At 45.3% G+C, this 11,068-nt stretch overlaps 1 pseudogene; it reads right to left on the reverse strand.

The window, feature by feature from the left end:
- Positions 1–1,994: 1,994 nt before the first annotated feature.
- On the reverse strand, positions 1,995–10,179 carry LOC114227969 (UPF0711 protein C18orf21 homolog; annotated as a pseudogene).
- Between the last annotated feature and the right edge of the window lie 889 nt (positions 10,180–11,068).

Consider the following 11,068-nt stretch of genomic DNA (forward strand, 5'->3'; position numbering starts at 1 on the left):
TGTTTTGATTACTAACTCAATATCTGTACTTGTTACAGATTTATTAGTATTTTTATTTTTCCTTGAGTTCGTTTTGGTAATTTTTTTTTTTCCTAGGATTTTATCCATTTCATGTAGGTTATCTTATTTGTTCATATTATTTCTGGATACTCCTTTTTATTTTTGTAATGTCTCTTTTTTATTCCTGATTTTAGTAAATCACCATCTCTCTCCCTCTCCTTTTGATCAGTCCAGGTAAAGGTTTGTTGATTTTATTGATCTTTTCCAAGAAACAAATTTTGGTTTTGATTATTTTTTTCTGTTTTTTTAATTTTTTTTATTTCTTATTCCATTTGTTTTTCCATTTAGTCTTCATTCTTTCCTTCCTTTTGCCTACATTAGATTTAGTTTCTCCTCTTTTTCTTGTTTCTTGAGGTGAGAGTTTTGGTTACTGATTTGATCCCTCTAATACTTTTAAATTTTGCTATTTATAACTATAAATTTTCCTCTAAGCACTGCTTTCACTGTATCCCATATATTTTGGTATGTTGTAGTTTTGTTTTCTCAAAACATATAAAAATATTTCCTTTATGACTTCTTCTTTAACTCTTCGATTACTTATGTGTATCATTTCATTTCAAAATATTTGCAGCCCTGGCCGGGTGCGGCTCAGTTGATTGGGTGTCGTCCGGTGCTCCAGCAGGTGGCCGGTTCCATTCCTGGTCAAGGGCACACGACCGGCTGCTGGCTTCCCGGGTGGAGGGCATGCAGGAGGCAGCTGAGGAGGCTGTGCTCTCACATCGATGTTTCTCTCTCCCTCTGCCTTCTTTCCTCTCTCTCTAAAAATCAATAAACTATTCTTTTTAAAAAAGGAAAAATATTTATAAGTTTCCCAAATATTCTCTTGTTACTGATTTCTAATTTTATTTCATTGTGGTTGAACTACATACTTTGTATGATTTCAATAATTTCAAGTTCACTGAATCTTGTTTTATGGCCTACTATATTATCTGCTTTGGAGAATGTCCCATGTGCACTGAGCAAAGTGTGTTCTGCTGTGTTGGGTGGAGTGTTCTATGGAGATGTCCTTTGGGTTTAATTGGTTTAGTGTTGTTCAAGTCTTCTGTTTCCATGATCTTCTGTCCAGTTCTTGTATCCATTATCGAAAATGGAATGCGGCCAAAACCGGTTTGGCTCAGTGGATAGAGCGTCGGCCTGCGGAATCAAGGGTCCCAGGTTCGATTCCGGTCAAGGGCATGTACCTTGGTTGCAGGCACATCTCCAGTAGGGAGTGTGCAAGAGGCAGCTGATCGATGTGTCTCTCTCATCGATGTTTCTAACTCTCTATCCCTCTCTCTTCCTCTCTGTAAAAAATAAATAAAATATATTTTTTTAAAAAAAAGAAAGAAAAGAAAATGGAATGCGGACATCTTCAACTATTACTGTTAACTTGTCTATTTCTCCCTTCAGTCCTGGCAGTTTTTGCTTTATGTATTCTGAGGCTCCACTAGAGGTGCATACATAAGGAATTGACCCCTTTAACATTATAAAACATTCTTATTTGTCTCTAGTAACAAGTGTATCTTTAAGTTTATTTTGTCTGGGATTAGTGTAGCTACTCCAGTTCTCTTTTGGTTACTCTTCATAATATAATTTTTCCATCCTTTTACTTTCAGTATATTTGTGTTTTTTAATCTAAAGTATGTTTCTCATAGGCAACATATATTTGGATCTAGTTTTTTAAACACATTCTACCAATACCTACTTTTTAATTAGGATATTTAATTCATTTGCATTTTAGTGGTATTCAGATAAGGTAGGATTTGCATCAACCATTTTGCTATGTGTTTGCTATATGTCTTATGCCTTTTCTGTTCATCTATTCCTCCTTATGCCTCTTTTTTTTGTTAAATAGATACAGTCTAGTGAACAGTTTCAATATCATTTCAATTCTTTTATTTTTAGTTTCAGAAATTGCATTAAACTTTTTTATTTTTATTTTCATAGTCCATCTTTTACAAAGAAGATAAGACATTTCTGAAGTCCACCTTTGACTTCTTTTGGGAATCACTCTGATTAAATAACATTTTTAGTTGAGAGAAGTGTGTTTGGTTTTATTCACATTTTTTGAGGAGCAAATCTGTGCTGATTTGTCCGGATGTAGGTGTTCTGAAACCCGATACCGGGCTCTTGTCTTTGGAACAGACATACTGAGACTTAGGTTTGCAGAACCCAGTCCTCGCCGCGGGGCGTCCAGGGCGCTCTCCAGTGCCAATGGAAAGCTTCTCCTTTTACTGTGATGCTTCACTGTTCGCTGCATGTTTATAAGTAATCGACAATACGCTTTGGAGTCTTTGTACTTTTCTACTATTCTGCTTCTTTAAAGCTGAGTGTATAATTTATTGCTTCTCAATTAAGAAGTTTATATTTTGGGTGTCAGTTTGGGCTTGGGTTGGAGGCACACTTGAGAATATTCCGGAACCAGCAACTGGGGACAGTGTAGACTTGTTCCTTCAAAAGGGCTTTTTACGTCATGTGACGAGCTTTATGCCAAGAAGAGACGCACGCCTGGCCCTGGCAGCTATCTCGCAATGTCCCCTTCAAGGTAGTGCTTCTGCCTCATGCCTCTACCGTCCCCACGCTGTTCAGACCCGGTGACAAAAGGGCACATGAATTTTTTTATTAGATTTTTAGAATATACAATGTTATACAAAAGCTTTGAACCTATAGAGCTCCCTCCCTCCTCCCTTTTTTCTATTATTGTCACACAAATCATATCTTGTGTGCCCATCAACACAGATTTATAACTCTTCTTTTTATGAAGCCTTTTATATTTATTATACTATCCTATATAACAAAAGTGTAGTATGCAAATTGTCCCCTCAACCGGGAGTTCATCTGGGAGTCAGACCTGCAGCTGCAGCAGAGGCGGCCGGGGGAAGGGAGGGAGGCCCTGGCCAGCAGCTGGCAGTTGCTAGGGACCCTAGCACTGAGCACGAGTTTCGTGCACCGGGCCTCTAGTCTTTTATATTTACCTGTATAGTTACCTCTACTGGGGTACTTTATTTCTTCATGCAGATTTGAGTTACCTTTAGTATTTATTGTCTAATTGTTTTAGGTCTTCCAGTGGTGGATTTTTTATCTGCCGTCTTGTTATCCCACTGCCTGCTGGTCTCCATGATTTTTTATAAGAAGTCACATGTTAATTTTATTGAGGATTCCTGGCACATGATGCATCAGCTCTCTCTTGCTGGGTTCAAGACTTTCTTTGACTTTGGACTTGACAGTTTGAATATCGTGTATATGATATCTCTTTGCTTTTATCCCATTTGCAGTTCATTGAGCTTCTTGCATGTGCAGATTAAATTTCTTTTTTTATCAAATTATGGGAGTTTTCACCATTTTTTTCTTTAAATTTTCTTCCTGTCCCATCTGTCTTTCCTGTCCTTCGGGACTCTCATTTTGCATATGTCAGCACACTGATGGCGTGGTCAGGTTTCTGAGACTCTGTTCACTTCTCTTCAGTCTCTTATTTGCCTATTCTTCCCACCAGCTACTTGCAACTGACCTTTTTTTCAGTTCTCTGGTTCTTACTTCTACCAGTCCAAATCTACTCGTGAGCCCCTCTACTAACGTTTTCATTTCAGTTATTGTACTTTTCAGCTCTAGAATTTCTATTTGTTTGTTTTTTTCATAATTTCTATCTGTTTGTTGAGATTCTCTATTTGATGAAACATTATTCTCATACTTTCCCTTAATTCTTTTCAGTTTTTGACATGTTCATGATAGCTGATTGAAAATCATTGTCTAGGACTGGGAAAATCATTGTCTACATCTGGGACTCCTTAGGGGCCGTTTCTATGGGCTGTTTTAAGCTTACGTGTAGACCTTATTTTCCTGTTTAAATGTATGTCTCATCTTTGTTGTTGTTGAAAACAGAACATTTGGATTGTATAATATGAGCTCTTCTCCCTCCTTCCTCTTGGTTGCTGTTGCTGTGTGTTTAGTGAATTTCCTGGACTAATTCTATAACGTCCATAGTCTATCACGCATGGCAACTCAGTGGTCACCTAATGATTGGACAGAGACTTCCTTAAAAGCTTTGAACCCACAGGTCTTGCAGCCTTGGCAGAAGGCTCAGTGGGCTTCCCGTGCTCTGCAGACAGCTCGAAACTCGGCCTTAGTTTCCATCCCTGCTCACTCAGAGCCTCGGAGTCAGCCTGAGGTGTGAGAGGATGGTGTGTTCAGGTCTTTCCTGCGTGTATGTACATATATGTGGACTTCCATATCTCAAAGAACATGTCAGAGCGCTTCAAGTCCCTTATGGACATCTCCCTTTCTGGTTTTTCTTTTTACGTGTTTGGCCGGCCTCTTGTTAGCCTCAACTGGTATTCCCCTCCAGCAGCTGACCTGTTAGACCCCGTTTACACGCACACACCTTTCTCCAACTCCCACTGCCATTTCCTCAATAGTTAGTCACAATCTTTTTATTTAATCAATATTCAATTTCTTAGTAAGGGCAATATTGGCATTTTGATGGGACAATTCTTCATTGCAAAGGACATTCAAGTGCCAGTATTGGGAACCAAGAACATGCACACATGTCTCTAAACCCCCGCTTGAGCTCACAGTCAGTATCACTTAGCTAAGAACCTCTACTTCACAGCCTTGTGACTATGACTACATTTACACTGGGACACGTACTGCACTGTCTTTCCTGTTAAACTCTCTTTTTTTCCCTGGTGTTACCAATTGTCTCTTTTATTTGCTTAGTTTTCAAGTGCCTATCACTGATTATTAAGTTCTCCAAGTGTAAAAACAAGCTTCTCTCAGTAACCTCAAGCAAACCTAGCTAATATAGCTTCTTTCTACTCTTTTTAAAAAATATATTTTTATTGATTTCAGAGAGGAAGAATGAGGGAGAGATAGAAATATCAATAATGAGAGAGAATTATTGATTGGCTGCCTCCTGCACACCCCCTACTGGGGATCGAGCTCGCAACCCGGGCATTGCCCCAACCGGGAATCGAACCATGACCTCCAGCTTCATAGGTCAATGCCCAACCACTGAGTCACACTGGCCAGGCTCTTTTCCACTCTTTAATGAAGACATCTCTTCTGTCTTCTTGGTCTAATTGGAATGGGTTATCCAGGGATGCTGTGGGGTAGTCATCTGGGCTTCCTTTCATCCTGGCCATTTCACTAAAATAGGAAATTGGCAAATTGAGATTATCTCTGTTGCCTGATGACATGGGGAGTCAGGACAAAGTTAGAACAATTTAAAGACTAAAGAAGTTATATTGAGATTTAAAATGATGGCGGAATACGTGGATGCTACACAGACACCCTCCCAGGACCAACTGGAATTACAACTAAAATACAGAAAACCACCCTGAAAATTCAACTGAAGACTAGCTGGAGAGAACCCTGATAACCAAGGACAGAAAGTGGAGACCGCAGAGAGACTGGTAGGAGGGAGGAGGTGCGAAAGGGCTGACCAGGAGCACACAGACAGCATCTGAAGTTCCAGAGGAATATCTCAGCTGAGGGGGTGCCATTGAGAATTCTGAGGTCTAAAACCCAAGCTGGGCCGCCTAGCAGAGAGCACCAGAACTGAGAAAGTTGCCCATAGAACATCTGGCTGTGAAAAGCAACAGGGTTTCTGTCTGCCAGGGAGAGAAGGTAGGTACCCTCTTAAAGGGCTACACACAAAATTTCATGTGCAGCCATTCACCTTGGACTCCTGCAGAATGAACTGAAGCTGTGTGAAGAGAGTCCAGGATTGGGGGCTCTGGGGTTAGAGCTCAGAGGGTAGTTACCCTGGTTTCCTATGCTTAGTCACTCCCTCACACTGTGGAGGACATCTTTCTCAGACTTTTGCTATCCAGGCAGTTTTTGACTGGTAGGGCGACAGTTACGCCATCCTATGGAAAAACCCCTTGTCCCACCCTGTGAAGTTTCTGAGGACCATTAAGAGACTGAGAAGGCCAATTATCCTCCAATCAGAAGCAATTGCACCACCCTGTTGGAAAACCTCCCTCCTCCCCCATGTGTGGATGATTGCCTTAGGCCAGTGGTCGGCAAACTGTGGCTCGTGAGCCACATGCAGCTCTTTAGCCCCTTGAGTGTGGCTCTTCTACAAAATATCACGTGCGGGCGCGCATGTACAGTGTGATTGAAACTTCGTGGCCCATGCACAGAAGTCGGTTTTCGGCCTGGGCGAGTCTATTTTGAAGAAGTGGTTCTAACGCTGAGCCACACTCAAGGGGCCAAAGAGCCGCATGTGGCTCCAGAACTGAGGTTTGCCCACCACTGCCTTAGGCTACTCAAGACTGAATCCAATGATCTATTTTGAATGATAGCCTTGCTGGATATGGTAATCTTGGTTTCCAATTCTTGGTTTCATTATCTTGAATACTTCATGCCATTCCCTTCTGGCCTGTAGAGATTCTGGTGAGAAATCATCTGAAGGCCTTATGGGAGCTCCTTTGTATGTAACAAATTGCTTTCTCTTGCTGCCTTTAAGACTCTCTCTTTGTCTTTCACTTTTGGCATTTTAATTATGATGTGTCTGGGTGTGGGTCTGTTTGAGTTCTTCTTGCTTGGGACTCTCTGTGCCTCCTGAACTTGTATGACATTTTTCTTCTCAAGGTTAGGGAAGTTTTCTGCAGTTATTTCTTCAAACACATTCTTTATCCCTTGCTCACTTTCTTCCCCTTCTGGCACACCTATTATGTGAATATTGTTACATTTCATGTTGTCGCACAGCTCCCTTAAACTATCCTGTTTTTAATTGTTTTTTTTCTTTCTGGTTTTTTTACTGAATGAATTTTTATATCCTGTCTTCTAATTCACTGTTCTGATCCTCAGCTTCCCCTAATTTTCTGTGTATTCCTTCCAATGTGGTCTTTATTAGTGCCATGTCATTCTTTATTTCCGACTGTTCTTTTTTCATAGTTACTATATCTTTTAGCATGCTGTTAAGCATCTTTACCATCATTATTCAGAACTTTATATCAGATAAATTTATTATCTCCATTTCATTTATCTTTCTTTAGGAGGATTCTCTTGTTTTTTCATTTGGGGTTTTTTTTGTTTTTTTTTTTTTGTCTCCCCATTTTGGCTGCTTGTTTGGGTTTGTATCTGTGTATTAGGTAGATCTGCTATGACTCCCAATCTCTAGTGCAGGACGATGTCAGATGCTATTTCTGATTGGCCCTGAGTACCCTGTTAGGAGCTCTCAGCAATCCACAGCTTGTGGTTCCCTCTGCTGGGGCTGGGTGCCTTTGGAAAGGAACAAGATGTGCACCAGAGTCTGCCTTTCCTAGCCCCAGGCCCAGAAGGAGATCAGGCAAAGACAAAGCCTCTAGAGATCTTCCTCTGCCTGCAGAGTGATTGTGATCAGCCTTGATTGGCCTTAGGCTATGGATGACAGGGTGGGGTGAGAGCTCTTCCAACAGGGTGTGGTGACTGCCTTTCCCCCAGGCCAAAACACCTGGATAGCTGAGGTCTGTAGGAGAAAGATGTCCTCTCCAGCATGAGGAAATGACTCAGCACAGGAAATGGGTGGCTGCCCTCGGAGATCCAACCCCAGAACTCTCAACCCTGGACTCTCCTCACACAGCTCCAGTCCACTCTGCCCTCCCTCTGCCAGAGTCCAAGGTGAGTGGCTGCACATGAAATTTTGTGTGTTGGCCCTTTAAGAGGGTGCCTGCATCTCCAGCTGTCTTTCCCTGGCAGACAGCAATCCTGCTGCTTTTCACAGCCACATGTTCTGTGGGCACCTTTCTCAGTTCTGGTGCTCTGGGCTGCGGAGCCCAGCTGGGGGTTAGACCTCAGAGTTCTCAGTGGGAAGCCCATACAGCTGAGATATTCCTCTGGACCTTCAGCTGCTGTCTGTGGGCACCCAGCCAGCCTTTCGCACCTCCTCCCTCCTACCAGTCTCTATGAGGTCTCCACTTTCCGTCCTTGGTTATCAGGGTTCTCTCCAGCTAGTCTTCAGTTGAATTTTCAGGGTGGCTTTTCTGTATTTTAGTTGTATTTCCAGTTTGGTCCTGGGAGAGTATCAGTGTAGCTTTCACATACAATGCCACCATTTTTAATCCCCCAAGAACCAATTTTTATGTACAAGCCAGTGCGGCCTGGGACACAGATTGTAAGTGGAAAATTCCCTCTGACAGTCACACAGACAGTGAAAGATAATGTGCATTGTCCTCCCTTCCTGTTTAGTTTGCAGAACCACAAGATTGTTTAGATGACAACGTATTTGGGGCAGGCATGTTTGGTCTGACCCAGGCATAATTCCATTCCCCATGCTCACATTCAGTGTAGAGTAGATGTGATCCAGGACAAATGATGATAAATGATGGTAGAAGCTAGCCCACTTCTGCGTTCCCTGTGGTTGCTTGAGGAAGCAATGCTTGCATCTGTGGCAACCTTTTTGTGACCATGAGACAATAAGCTTATGATTAAAGACAGCAGAGCCAAAGACAGAGAGAGCCTGGGTCTTTGACAACGTCTCTGAGTACTGCATTGCCATCTGGATGCCACCTGGATTCTGCTCTGGCAGCTGATGCAAGATGGAGCAGGAGTAGGAGATGACAGGGTGGTGCCAGCCATCTGCAAGAGGTCCACAGAGGGTCCTCAGAGGGCCACAACATTTTCCCTTCCACTTTCCCCAATTAAAGACCCACTCAGGGTTCCAGGCTCTAACCTAATTCATCCAAACACTCTCAATCACTGTCAGAGGTTACATGGTAGATGGTTCCTCGGCCCCCGTTCAGTGTGACCCTGTACAGTTAGTATTGTTATTCTGTCTTATGCACGATTAATTAACTTGTCACAGGTAAACCTCAGAGTCAGGAATCTGGGTCCTCTGTTCCTAAGACCTGGGATCTGTTCACACCCCAGCTGCTTTTAATCCTAACGCTCAAGACTCCCTCCAGACTCCACCTTTTCTTCTTGTATTTCCTCAACAATAATTGCCTGTTACCATTACTGCCACCTTCCTGGCTTCTGTGAGTCCAGTTTAAATCTCAGTGTGAGTTCCAGACTTGGGATAGATGAGGTCAGGATATTGTTTCACATAAACTTGATGGAGAGGGGAGGGTGGTCGTGTGAGTAAAAGAGCCCTGTGCTAGGTGGGGGCTGGGCTGGGGAGAGGAGGAGAGGAGGGAGGCTCTGCTGATGGCTGTCCAGGGGTGGACACCAGTCACGGGGGACTCAGTGGGCTGCACGGGGGGAGGGGGGACACAGGTTCGTAATGGGGACCCTTTCTACTCAGGTGATTTGGTTTCCTCAAGGAGGAAATTCCAGGCACAGAAAATGGTGGAGCTGAGCCCAGGGCCTGAAGGCTGCAGGTATGCGGGAAGCACTCACAGCCACCCGCTGGCTTCCATCCTGCTGCTTCCTCTCCCTCTGCCAACCGCAGCCACACTGCCAGGTACTGCTCGGATCCATCATCACCTGCTCGGAGACCTTCCTGGGCTGTGCCCTGCGCCTCCAGCAACCACTCAACGCTCCCGCCTAGCGGTTGAAGCCTTCCCTGCAGACCTTCTTCCCTTCTCTGCCCTCCCGGGTGTGGCTGTGCCCGCCCAAGCCTCTAGCCCAGCATGGCTCCCTACCCAATACCCCCCACTGCCAAGTCTTCCCCACTCTGCCTCCTCCCCAGGAAGCCGTGTAACTCTTTCACCCTCCACCAACTCCAAAAAAGAGCTTGGTGTCCGTTGATCCCTCTGTGGTTCCAGTTTACCACACACGAGGGGACAGCAGTCTGTGTTAGGTGCTGTGGGAACATGGGTGGGGGAGAAGGTGATGTCAGAACACAGCGTGGAATCCGTGGGCTCTTCAATATTTTAACATAAAATCAAGTTTTGTTATGATAGAAGTAAAAAACCACATGGAGCACGGAGACACCAATCCCCTGTGTCATCTCACCAGCCAGGACCTCCTCTGTGCGGGCTTTGGAGACGTGGCTGCCTTGTTGTTACATAGACAGACATTCCTGTTCCCGCCTGCTGGAGGCTGAGGGGTTTTGTTATCACAGCTAGACTGAGATGTAATTCATGTGCCATACGATCCACTTGTTTACAGTGTATAATTAAGTCCTTTTTTTAGATTACAGAGCTGTGCAACCATCACATTTAGAATATCTTTGTCGCCCCCAAAAGAAATCCTGCATCCTTTACCAGTTACTTCCATGTTTTACTTTTTGCTTCACATTATTTTGCAAGCATCTTCACCGGCTGCCCGATAGCCTTCTTAACTGCCTTGTCTGGTGACTGCTAGCAAAGGACTTTGGGTGAGGGGACGGCACAGCCGCGTGCCCTACAGTGATGGAGTTGGGGAGGACTGGGGAAGATTGATGGAGCGGTGCGTGCAGACGGAGGGAGAGCAGAGGGAGGGGCGATGGGAGCAGACTGCGAGGAGGGATCCACCTGGGCCTGCCTTCGGGGTGGAGAGGAGCAAAGCTCTGGAAGCCGGATTGGCAGCACTACGCCCCTAGGAGTGCCTGGAAGGGCGCAGGAGCGGGTGTAGGCGCCCTTCCTGGGGAGTGGGGGCGGGGTGGGAGGTAAGATCAGTAGCTGAGAGTCCGGAGGAGAGCACACAGGTCTGAGGGAGTTGAAAAGGAGCTTGTTTTTGGACGGACTGGATTGGGGGCCGCGGGCTCTCCTGGCGGGGTGGAAAGGTGTGGGCAGTGGGATCTGGGTCTGACCCCCGGAGGTGCTCAGGGCGGCAGGGCGTTACGGTGTAAGGGCCACGTGTGAGGCCTTGGCAGCCTGAGGGCGCCCAGGGCGGGGTGAAGGCTAGAGAGCGCCCGGAGAACACCGGCACTTCAGGGAAGGGGCGGGGTGAGAATGAAGGTTGTGTCTCCAGGTGAGAAGGCAGAGCGGGGAAGGCCGGCGCCGGGTGCAGGGGTGGGTGCGGCGCCGAGCTGCAGCCCGCAGAGCCTTCCTCGCCGTCGGGGCTGAGCGTGGGTCTCGTAGCTGCCTGCGAGTTCGGGCACCTCCGTGCCCGCCCTGAGGCCTCTCATCCGGGCGGCAAGGCGAGCCCTGCCTGTCCAGTGGGGAACGCGGGGTTCGGGTAGGGG

Source organism: Eptesicus fuscus, chromosome 20 (genome assembly GCF_027574615.1).
Source record: "Eptesicus fuscus isolate TK198812 chromosome 20, DD_ASM_mEF_20220401, whole genome shotgun sequence".
NCBI lineage: Eukaryota > Metazoa > Chordata > Mammalia > Chiroptera > Vespertilionidae > Eptesicus > Eptesicus fuscus.